This window comes from Capsella rubella, unplaced genomic scaffold (assembly GCF_000375325.1).
Source record: "Capsella rubella cultivar Monte Gargano unplaced genomic scaffold, Caprub1_0 scaffold_5, whole genome shotgun sequence".
In the NCBI taxonomy this organism is placed as follows: Eukaryota; Viridiplantae; Streptophyta; class Magnoliopsida; order Brassicales; family Brassicaceae; genus Capsella; species Capsella rubella.
The window spans coordinates 5,343,060-5,355,763 of NW_006238919.1; positions in this window are offsets into that span (position 1 = coordinate 5,343,060).

Below are 12,704 nucleotides of genomic sequence, written 5' to 3' on the forward strand. Positions count from 1 at the left end.
CCATTCAATTTCAATTAACATACTATAAAATTATAATTATAACTCCTCTAATTTAATTATTTTATAAATATAAATTACATCATATTTTATCCTATAAATACCCATTCTTACATCCTCCTCCACCATATTTGATACCTAAATATTTTCTTTGTTTTATTTTTTATTGTTCTTGCATGGGTTGAAAGCTCAATTAAGATATCATTGTAATAGCTTGATTATATATTTGATTTAAAATTTTGTTTTCAATTCTAATTTTTCTTTGTTTTATGTACTTCTTCATTTCTTCATTGTTTTCATATACTATTAAATGTATAATACATATGTATAATAATTTTTTTATGGCTATAAGAAAATTACTTTATCAATGAGATTCAAAAATATTGATTTCCGACTATCGCACCATAAGAAAATCAAGTAAAAATAAACCATCTTCATTCTTTTACTTTAGATGTTTGTTTCTTTCTCACATATTCATGTATATTTATTTTATTTTCAAAAGTATGTAATTATTATAATAAAATATATTTTTAATATAAGTATCAACCCAATTTGTAAGACATTGAAATAAATAAAATTAATTTGTAAGACAGATAAAATAAATCAACCCAATTTGTAAGACACTGAAATAAATAAAATTAATTAACTTAATATACAACAACCCGCGCATATGCGCGGGACATTACCTAGTATCAACAAAATAAAGCAATGCTTACTAAACCCCTTTCAAACCTCTTTAATCTCTATGTTTAGATCAATGCAAAAAAAAAAATTGAAAAAGAAAAAACAAATTAAGAAGGGTAACTAAAATACAAAATATAATTAAACATAACCGATTCAACTTTAAAAAAAAAACCAATATTATCACAAAAAAAAAAAAAAAAAAAAAAAACTGATTCACATGTCCTCATCGCTGTCGTAGCCATACGTGCGACACAAATATTCAAGGCCATTATAAGGGCAAGTAGCACCTGATTCGACAATATAACCATTGTTCTTTGGATCGGTCTTAATTGTCACTTCTGCCAAACATCTTGTGCACTTTATGTAGAACCTATGGATTTTATTACCTAGATACGTCTCGTTGATGACTTCTTCCTCACGGCAATTGAATTTAGTACCTTCCGACATGTAATTACCACATGTGTTGCATCGTACACGTACTGGTAGCATAAACCTAATCTTTGTCTGCTGGTTCTTCGGTTTCTGGAGTCGAGGTTTCTTGTTCGGATCAAAGTCTAGCGAGTAGTACTTGTTTAGGGTTTTGCGTTCTCCCATAACTTCAGAGACAAGAAACACACGAAGACACACGAAGAAAGGTTATAAGACCTTTTGAGACGTCCTCCTTTATGTATATAGCCAAAAAGTAGCTTCTATGTTTCCTTTTTCACTTGGACTTATTCCTTAACGTATATTTGTTTTTGGAATATTCACATATCTCCTTAGATTTGATTTGGTCGTATATCTTTCTTTTCCTCGTAGGTCGGTTTTGAGCTTATCGGGGTTATGTTGTTTGAACCATGTTGTTGTTGTTGTTACTCTACACATCCAATTAAAAGTTTATGTTATCAGTAAGTATTTTTTTTTATAAAGTTTTTATAAGAAAAAATCGCCATGCTATTAATTACATCCTAATTATTATTATTAACTATTGTCTTTTTTTAAAAAAAAAAAATTTAATAATGTTTTTTTTCTTTCTCTTGAGCATCCAAATCTGGATCAATACCAATAAAAACATCCTTAGCTAGAGATTCTTTTGGAGTATTAACAAATGGGAGAAACTGTTGGTATACCATGCCAATGGAGAGACAAAGGTTTAGGTTCATGTGTATCAGATCGGTATTGTGGCTGTCCAGTGTTAGAGATACGATTAAGATTCTCACTAATGTCTCAATATTTGATTAGTCTCTTTAAGGAACATTCTGTAATTAGCTTACCCTAAGAGTTCCTCTTCTCTGTCTGTATAAATAAGGATCTGTACAATACATTGTAAAATATGCAGTAATATATCATTCATATGGTAGCAGAGCCCTAATCGATACTCTATTTTTTTTTTTTTTTGCCGCCTCCTTTCTCTCTTTTCTCCTCTTCTTCCCTTTTCTCTTCTCAGTTCTGCACCTCTCTGTTTCTTTTACTTCCAGCAGTCACTCATCATGGCCCAAAACAATGATACTGTTGCTATTCATGAAGCTCTCAACGTCAATATGATCAACATCACCAAACTCACTTCTCACAACTACATCACATGGAGTCTGCAAGTTCACTCCCTGCTTGATGGACACGATCTTGCTGGCTTTCTTGATGGTACCACTCCAGCTCCAGAACAGATCCTCACTACTGACAACCAGACTACGACAAACCCAGCCTATACCAAGTGGCGCCGACAAGACAAACTGATCTATAGCGGCCTCATTGGGACGCTCTCCCCAACCATTCAACCTGTTGTCACCAAGACCAAGACTGCAGCAGAACTGTGGACCAAACTTGCTGCAACCTATGCTAATCCTAGTTGGGGACACATTCAACAACTGCGTCTACAACTAAAGCAATTACCCAAAGGAGAAAAGAGTGTGGATGACTACATGCAAGGCCTCACAACTCGATTTGACCAGCTTGCACTCCTTGGTAAACCGCTTGAGCATGAGGAACAAGTGGAGTTCATCCTTGGGGGTCTTCCTGAAGATTACAAATCTGTTGTTGAACAGATTGAAGGACGTGAAAAGCCTCCTTCTCTCACTGAAATTCATGAGAAGTTGCTTACCAGAGAAGCAAAACTCCTGATTGCTGCCTCATCGGTCTCTGCCAGTGTTCCCATCTCAGCGAATGTTGCCACTTCTCGCTCACAACAGTCGCGCTCCTATTAAAACAAACAAAATCAGTAGCAGCATCAGCCATGGAATAACAACAGCAACCAACAATACCAGTCAAACAGATCAGACAACCGTGGTTCCCGTGGTTATCAAGGCAAGTGCCAACTCTGTGGAGTCTTTGGACACAGTGCCAAAAGGTGTAGTCAGCTCCAACAATACAATCCCACTCCTCAGAACAGCCTGCTTCCAACACCATTTCGTCCTTGGCAACCGCGTGCTAACTTTGCAGCCACTACTTCAAACCCCTCCAACCCTTGGGTAATGGACAGTGGCTCCACTCATCATCTCACCAGTGATCTTCACAACATGTCCTTGCATCAGCCCTACAATGGTGGTGACAATGTTCTTATTGGCGATGGGACTGGTCTTCCCATCACTCACACTGGTTCAACTATCCTCCCTACTGCTACTCGCAATTTATCTCTTCATCATGTCTTGTGTGTTCCTAATATACAGAAAAATCTCATCTCTGTATATCGTCTATGCAATGCTAATAAGGTTTCTGTTGAATTTTTTCCTGCCCACTTTCAGGTGAAGGATTTGAGCTCGGGGGTCCCGTTAATCCAAGGCAAGACCAGCAATGAGCTTTACGAGTGGCCAATTTCCCTATCCACCCTTAAATCCTTCTTCACCTCCACCACACAAGCAATAACCTTGGATGATTGGCACTGTCGTCTTGGTCACCCATCTACCTATATCACCAAAACCATTGTTTCTCGTTCTTTACTACCCTACAAACCATCTGTACCCTCCTCTACTTTATGTTCTGATTGTTCTATCAATAAAGCACACAAACTACCTTTTTCTCAAAGTTCTATTTCTTCTTCTCGTCCCTTGGAATACATCTTTACAGACCTTTGGAGTTCTCCTATTGTTTCTGTTGACAATTACAAGTATTACCTTGTACTTGTTGATCACTACAGCAGATACACATGGCTATACCCTCTGAAACTCAAATCTCAAGTCCGTGAAACATTTCAAGCATTCAAGGCGCTTGTCGAAAACCGGTTCTCCACCAAGATAGGCACTCTCTACTCCGACAATGGTGGCGAGTTTATAGCTCTCCGGGGGCTTCTCTCTGCTGCCGGCATCTCACATCTCACATCACCACCACACACACCCGAACACAACGGTGTCTCTGAACGAAAGCACAGACATGTAGTGGAGACAGGCCTCACATTACTCACACATGCTGGAATGCCAAAATCCTACTGGTCGTATGCCTTAACCGCCGCCACATACCTCATCAATCGACTCCCCACACCCGTCATAGCCATGGAAACACCATTTCAAAGACTGTTTGGTACAACTCCAAATTACTCCAAACTCAGAGTATTTGGATGTCTATGCTTCCCATGGATTCGCCCTTACACAAGTAACAAGCTTGAAGACCGCTCCACACCATGTGTCTTTCTCGGTTACTCGCAGACCCAAAGTGCATACCTCTGCCTGCAACAAAATTCCGGTCGCATATACACATCTCGCCATGTGAAATTCGATGAGAGAGTGTTCCCTTTTGCAAAACCCAGAAATCCTCCCACACCGCTGAGCCATGAAACACCAACCCCATCAAACACACCACCAGTCACCACAGTACCCATCAATCCAAATCTTCAACCACCGATTCAGCCCTCACCTACACCGTCGCTCGTTTTGCCGTCGCTCGTCTTGCCTCCGACGCCGGGACCACCAAGCTCTGATTCTCACCGGGCAAGAGACTCTTCGACATCAACCCCAACGCGTACACATGACTCACAAGATTCTCGAGTTTCCTTCACCAACGATGGGCTTTCTTCAAGTTCAGGCCCATCAACGGCCCGTTCAAACATCACGCCCACAGCCAGCCCGTTATCAAGTTCAGGCCCAAATCCACCACAATCTCCTACGCCTGAAGCTTCTTCTCCATCTGCGACATCGAGTGTTGCTCCCCAAGCTCACAGTCCCGATCATGCTCCACCTGCAAATCATCACCAAATGGTCACTCGTCGGAAGAACAATATCACCAAACCAAATCCGAAGTATAACTATGCAGCTGCACTCTCCAAAAGTATCCCCGTCGAACCCAATACAGTGAAGCAAGCTCTACAAGATGAACGGTGGCGAGGAGCAATGTCTGGTGAAATGGATGCCTTTACTCGGAATCAGACATTCTACCTGGTTCCAAGAGAATCCCACTACAATGTGGTTGGTTGTAAGTGGATTTACAAGAATAAATTTCTGTCTAATGGGTCTCTTGACAGGTGCAAAGCTCGGTTGGTGGCTAAGGGCTATAATCAACAATATGGTTATGATTATACTGACACGTTCAGTCCTGTTATCAAGTCAACCACAATCAGACTCGTTCTTGATGTTGCCGTAACAAACTCGTGGCCAATTCTCCAACTTGATGTCAACAATGCCTTCCTCCAAGGCACATTAACGGAGGAAGTTTACATGGAACAACCACCTGGTTTCGTTGACAAAGACAAGCCGAATCATGTATGTCGACTCCGTAAGGCAATTTACGGCTTAAAGCAAGCACCACGGGCATGGTACACAGAACTTCGCACCTTTCTCGTTAGTCTTGGCTTTGTGAACTCCATATCCGACACATCTCTGTTTGTGTTAAAAGTCCGGAATGCTTTTGTCTATCTCCTAGTCTATGTCGATGACATCCTAATCACAGGGAGTAGCAAACACGGAATACAACGTATTCTACAACTCCTAGCTGATCGTTTCTCCGTTAAAGATGCAGAAGACCTCAATTATTTTCTTGGAATTGAAGCACGCCGAACATCTAACGGCCTACACCTCTGCCAACGGAAGTACATTCTCGATCTTCTCCATCGTTATGACATGACAAATGCCAAGCCAGTTCTCACACCAATGGCTTCCTCGCCCAAGCTGACGCTTACCACCGGTGTTCCGTTGGATGATCCCAAAGAATATCGCCAACTGGTTGGCAGTCTCCAATACCTAGCCTTTACTCGATTGAATATTGCGTATGCTGTCAACCGCCTCTCACAGTTCATGCACCGTCCCACACAAGATCATTGGCAAGCGGCCAAGCGCATTCTCCGTTACCTAGCTGGGACGATCACGCACGGTATTTTCTTCTCCGCAACAAATAAGCTCACTCTCCATGCTTACTCGGATGCCGACTGGGCTGGTGACTCACATGACTATGTCTCCACCAATTCCTACATTGTTTATCTCGGCAAACATCCCATCTCTTGGACAGCAAAGAAGCAAAAGGGTGTAGCAAGATCCTCCACCGAAGCGGAATACCGAGCAGTGGCTAACGTTGCATCGGAGTTAACTTGGGTATGTAACATTCTCACTGAACTTGGAATCCCAATACCAGCCACGCCTATTGTTTACTGTGATAACGTTGGAGCTACATTTCTTTGTGCAAATCCGGTGTTTCACTCTCGCATGAAACACATTGCCATTGATTATCACTTTGTTCGTGGTCAAGTTCAACAAGGTGCCTTACAAGTACGACATGTCAATACAACAGACCAGTTGGCCGACGCATTAACGAAGCCACTCTCCAGGGCCCGATTCATCTATCTCAGAAACAAGATTGGAGTCTCTCCGGTACCTCCATCTTGAGGGGGCGTGTTAGAGATACGATTAAGATTCTCACTAATGTCTCAATATTTGATTAGTCTCTTTAAGGAACATTCTGTAATTAGCTTACCCTAAGAGTTCCTCTTCTCTGTCTGTATAAATAAGGATCTGTACAATACATTGTAAAATATGCAGTAATATATCATTCATATCCAGTGTCGACCACGAAACACACCTAGCTGAACCGACTGATGAGGCTGAAGGGTTATGGTTCCAAGTCTGAAGCCATCATCAACACTTCACCATCCACCACAGGCAAGCAAACTTTAGAACACAGTTACAAAGATGAAGCAAGCAAACCTCTAATGAGTGACTCAACAAGATATTGAAACTATACTAGTATTTATACAACCATGAACCCTTGACTTGTTCATCGGTTTGCATCTTTCACCTATTAGTATTCTCTTCTTACACAGCTCCTCTTCTCCATATTTAAGCTTCTTCGTCTTCTTTTTCTTTACAGCAAAAGTCTCATCATCAGCTTTAGAACCATCTCTCTGTTCTCTGTTTTCACTGGCAAGTGGTTTCTTGCGGCTAAAGATACCTGAAATCATGAAAGTCACCTTCTTAACTGGAAAAACCAATATGGGTCTGATGATATCTCTCTTTCTTTCTTCATCTTCTCGTCCGTATTGGTCTTGTTCTTCTTGCCTCTTGTTTTCTCGGATGGTTTGATCTTGATCGTCCCTTGATCCATGGAAACCCTAAACTTAGGACGCAGGGATGAGTTTATGGTTTGATGAAGATAGTAATATCATCATTGATATTTGATTCGATGAAAATGATAAAGTGTGAGTCAGTGGTGTTATTAGAGTGTGATTATTTTAGAAACGTGGGTTTGATTTGTTATTTTTACCCTTTCATCTTTTATTCTTCAGTAAATTTGGAGAATGTAAAAAAAAAAAAAAAAAAAATTTGGAGAATGTAGAGATTTTTATTTTGGAGAAACATAGAATTATCGAAATGCATAATGATTTTTGAAAATTTCAAACTTTAACTAGATAAATACCCGACCTAATATTTAATAATTTGGTTTTTTAGTTGCAGCTACTCATCGGAGTTCTGGACTGTCCTCGCTAAACAACTACTCCAACGCCACTTCTCCACGACCTAGCAAGAAGTAGTCAACAACGTTATGAGGATTTCATCCAAACTTTCTTGATTCGTTACAGTTTTCAAATATCAATTCACTCTCTATTGCAGGAGCGCAATGGGAGGAAGCATGGAGAGCCGGCAACTTCAGCAGCTAACCTCATCACTTGGCTCGATAAACAAGTTCGGAACAAACTCTTTAGTCATTCAAAAAGAAGGAGATAAAAGGTACAAAGCAGGCTTACGGGCTTGGTTTACATCAAGAGGCCTTTAGTATATTCATGTAATCTTTCTAATTTTCTCTTTTTGGGTAATTCTCTAAAATTACCATCATTTTTGTTTTAATGATAAAAATACCACAAAACTAAAATTAAATTTTAAATTTTCAAACTCTAAATTCAAATTCTAAACATTAAACCCTACCCCTAAATAATATACCCTAAATTGCAAATAATCAACCCAAACCAAAGATTTAAAATTCCATACCATTGAACAATAATTTGATTTTAGTGGTATTTTTAGGAGAAAACCAAAATGATGGTATTTTGAGGAATTTCTCTTTTTTTTTTCAGCAACTATTACATATGATGTAACCAAACGTTTTTTTCTTGAATTAATTTACCATTATATTCAACTATATATATATATATATATATAATTTCTATTAATTTATTTTTAATTTAATATATATTTATTTAAAATTATTTTTTTTAACTTGTAAGAAATATAAACCATTATCGAGAATTTTTTTATATTACTTATAACTAAAACAACATAATCATTTATAAGAAAGTTTGAAGGTAAAGTTTATTATTCTCACATAATCTTGTCGCTTTAACTTCATTATTTAACTTCATTGAATCTCTCGACAGTAGTTGTCTGAAGAAAATATCACAACATTAAAAAAAGTTATAAATTATGTATAATTAAGGTTTCTAAATTAGACAATATGATAATACAAAACTATTATTTAATAAGAAGCTTACTAAAAATATGTATGCTTTCAGTTTGGTTTGAAATAACTAAAATTCATTCCTCCCTTTTCCGAATAGATTTGTTCTTTAGTCTTTCTCATAAAAGTCTTTTTCTTTTTCCATCTTCAATTTCTTATACTTTTTCACTGGACGTACAAATTTAATTTGGAACTTGTCACTCTCTGTTATTGGCATTATCACGATTGTTATGAATCGCTTCAGAATTTCAAGAATTTGTTTGTTCTTACGCTAAATTTGATTACTTAAAAAAAAAACCTAATTAATTTCCAGGATTTGAGGCAAACAAACTGATTTCAATATCATATATGATTGCAGCAAGTGTTTATATAGGCATTGGATCAGTGTTATAGCTTAAGCTTGACCGACTAATAAATGAGAATATCCGTTGAGTAAACTGTTATGATAGGTTCAAGCAAGTCGAAAGGTGATGATGAGGTGGCAAGAAGGGTGTCATCTAGGCCACGTAAGCCAAATCCCAAATACCAAAGTTGAGGAAGTCACACGTAGGCATGACCAAAAGCTAACCTTAACCGTATTTTTAACCGTAACCGGACCGTTTATCAACCGTAACCGGACCGTAACCGTATAAAACGGTTAAAAATTGTAACCGTTAACCGTAAAAGTAAATTAGTTACGGTTAAAAAATAATAATAACCGTAACCGTTAATTAACCGTAACCATAATTAACCGTAATTAATCGTCGGTTAACCGTACGGTTAAACGCTCGGTTAACCGCATATTTAAAATTTTAAAATAAATTATATTATAACTGTATACAATACCCATATTTAACTAATTCACTATAAATAATTGAAATCAAATATGTTTTTTACTTGTAAAATAAATAATATTTTATAAAATTTTATCTCCAGTATTAATATTATAATAATCATCAAATAACCGTAACCGTATTTAACCGTAACCGTAATTAACCGTAACCGTATATAACCGTAACCCTCTTAACCGTATATATAATGATTAAGGTTATGGTTAAAAAATTATAACCGTTAACCGGTGGTTAATTAACCATAACCGCATTAACCGTAACCGTGGTCATGCCTAGTCACACGACTTCTTCTTTGTTTCTGTTATTCAATAAGAGACTCAGTCATCCGATAATGTAGGAGACTATCTCCACTTTCCCAATTCCAGCATTGTAGGAGTCAATGACTCCACTTCCCTTTCAGTTATTTGCTTCTTGTAATTTGCTTATTTATATCAATGAAAAACAACAAAAATAGGTAGTCTAAACTACCAATCAATTCTCGGGTGTGTTATTGTGTAATCTCTTAGTTCTGAGGAGGGACCAAGTTTATTATGTTAAACGTATCAGCTAGCTAGAGAGGGAAAGTGAATGTATCCATGTTCTTTCCTGCAAAATCATTACACACTTTTCCGATAAAATTATTATTCATTCTTTCGCAACAAAATATCTTCCTTTTACAATCTTCAATTTCTTATACTTGCTCAATCGACGTACGAATTAAATTTGTAACTTTGGATCTAAAGACGACGACCGAAGGACCTCTAGAACTCAAGAACTCAAAGTTTACAGATAAAGATCTTATTATATAAACCTGGGTTTTAAAAGTCAGCCATGAACAAGATCGTGACACGTGTCAATTATAAATGATAAGATATTGACACGTGTCGTAAATAATATTGTTAAAATTTGGATAAAATAGAAATATTATTAACCCTATCGAAAAAGGAAATATATAAAATAAATATTATAAAGAATTTTATATTAATAAAAATTATTAATAAAATTAAACAAATAACCTAATTTCAGTTATATCAATTTGGTTTATTAATAAGATATGGATTTAAAATTTATAATTAACAAGAATATATGGCGGGTTTTGTTTACAGAAAATGATTAAGGTTTAAACTTTAATTTTACAATTAAATCAGGTTATTTGTTGGTTTGAGTATATAAATAATAAATAAGAATTATGGTTTATCTTTATAAATTAAAATTATGGTTTAAGTTTAACAATTAAACGAGATTATATGTCGAAACTTGGTTTTTAAATTTTCTAACTCACGTGATCATGATAAGTGTCAAGTAAAAACATAAGATGTCGCAAAATGTTATATCTAATTTTGTTAATATTAAGATAAAAATAAATTTTTTAAACAACATTAAAAAATAATTATAAAAATTAAAGAGAATTTTTGAGAAATACCCCTTTTGGTGTACCCCTTTTCAAAAAGAGAATTTTTGAGAAATACCCCTTTTGGTATACCCCTTTTTAAAAATACCCCCTTTGGTGTACCCCTTTTTAAAACAAAAACAGTTTTATATGATTCGATACAAATATTTTAATATGTTTTAAATAGTTTTAAATCGTTTTTATAACTTTTATAAGGTTTTTAAAAGGTTTTTAAAAGGGTTAATACAGTTTTTATAAGGTTTTTATATGGTTTTTATAATTTATTTTTCACTATATATGAAAGTTATATAAAGTTTTATACACATATAAAGGTAATTTGTGTATATATTTATAAGCTTACATACATATTTGGATAAATTTCAATATTTTTAATGGTTTTTTTGATAAAGTTTGAAAATGGGGTAATTTTAAAAAGAGGTATATGAAAAGGGGTATTTTTGAAATTCCCCCTTTCAAAAATACCTCCGTTATCTATCCATTTTCAAAAATATCTATGTTTAAATATGAAAAATTATAAAGTTTTATATGGTTTATAAGGTACTTTTATATAATAACTACTACTTGGAAATTTGATACAAATATTTTATAATGTTTTAAAAGGTTTTAAATTGTTTTTACAAGTTTTATAAGGTTTTTAAGTGGCACACCAAAAGGGGTATTTCTCAAAAAAATTCTTTCAACTATTGACCTAATTTTTGGTTTTGCCAGTTGTAGGTTTTACAATTATAAGGGTTATATGTTGAGTTTATAAATGTGCATTATAGTTTAGATTTTATAATTAAACGAGATTATTTATCAGTTTGGGTTTATTAAAGAGGAGTGAGATTGAGGTTTTACAATTAAACAAGGTTATTTCTCAGTTTGGGTTCATAAAGGAGAATTAGGATTTACAGTTTACAAATAAATTAGATTTTGAGTTTAACTAAATACATAATTTTATTCATGATTTTTATTTTATAATATGTTATATTTTTTTAATTTATGTATGAATGTATTATGCCATTGAGCAATTTCATTGTCTAAAACATAAGGGTGAGTAAAAGATTTTTGAAAATAATATTTTTAGCTTAAATTAAAGATAACAAAGTTCAATATAAATCTTAATATAGTAATTTTAAAATATTTTTAAAGAAAATGTGTAATTTTTTATGATTCGTATTTAAAAGATTTTTTAATGTTTTCCTCAACGATGCTATAATTTATTTTAGAATCTTTATGTTTATTTGCGTTGTTTATATGAATTTATTTACAAATGACTATATTTGTATTTAACATCATATTTTAGATTGATGTTAATTTGAAAGAACTTTACCATCATATTAAATAATAATTAATTAATTTCATAGTCTGTGAATGATTTTGTGAAAAATTGAAAGTTAAGAAATAACAATTTTTACAAAATGGTATAATCATGTTTTAGAGGATAATTGCTAAATTAAGATTTTTTAAAACATTATTTTGCATTATTATGAGTAATGGTGAATAGCTCCCAAATGTTTTGGTGATTGTCAGTTTAACATTACTAGATTTTTATAATTAACGTTTAATAACGAATTTTAAGAGATATATATATATATACGTTTATTTGATACTTCAAACCAAATAAAATCTCTTTCCAAATGAAATTAATTTCTCTTATTTTTTCAAAAAAATATTTAGAAATTATTTTTTTATAAGTTATAACAAATTTTAGTTTAGGTCTCTTACATCTCTCAATCTCTTAGTTAGGTCATAACTCAACCTCTCTATTTATATTAGAAAACATTAAGATATTTCCTATTCTAACAAGGAAATATTACTTCTCTGAAACTTCCTAATCCTAATCCATAACTCGGTAGGATTAACACTTAGCTTGCCCCTCAAGCTATCTTTAACATTTTCAAGCTTAGCTCAACATTCTCCCCCTTAAGGTTGAAGTCATTCTTTTTCAAGTTTTGAACTCCAATAAACTCCCTCATCTC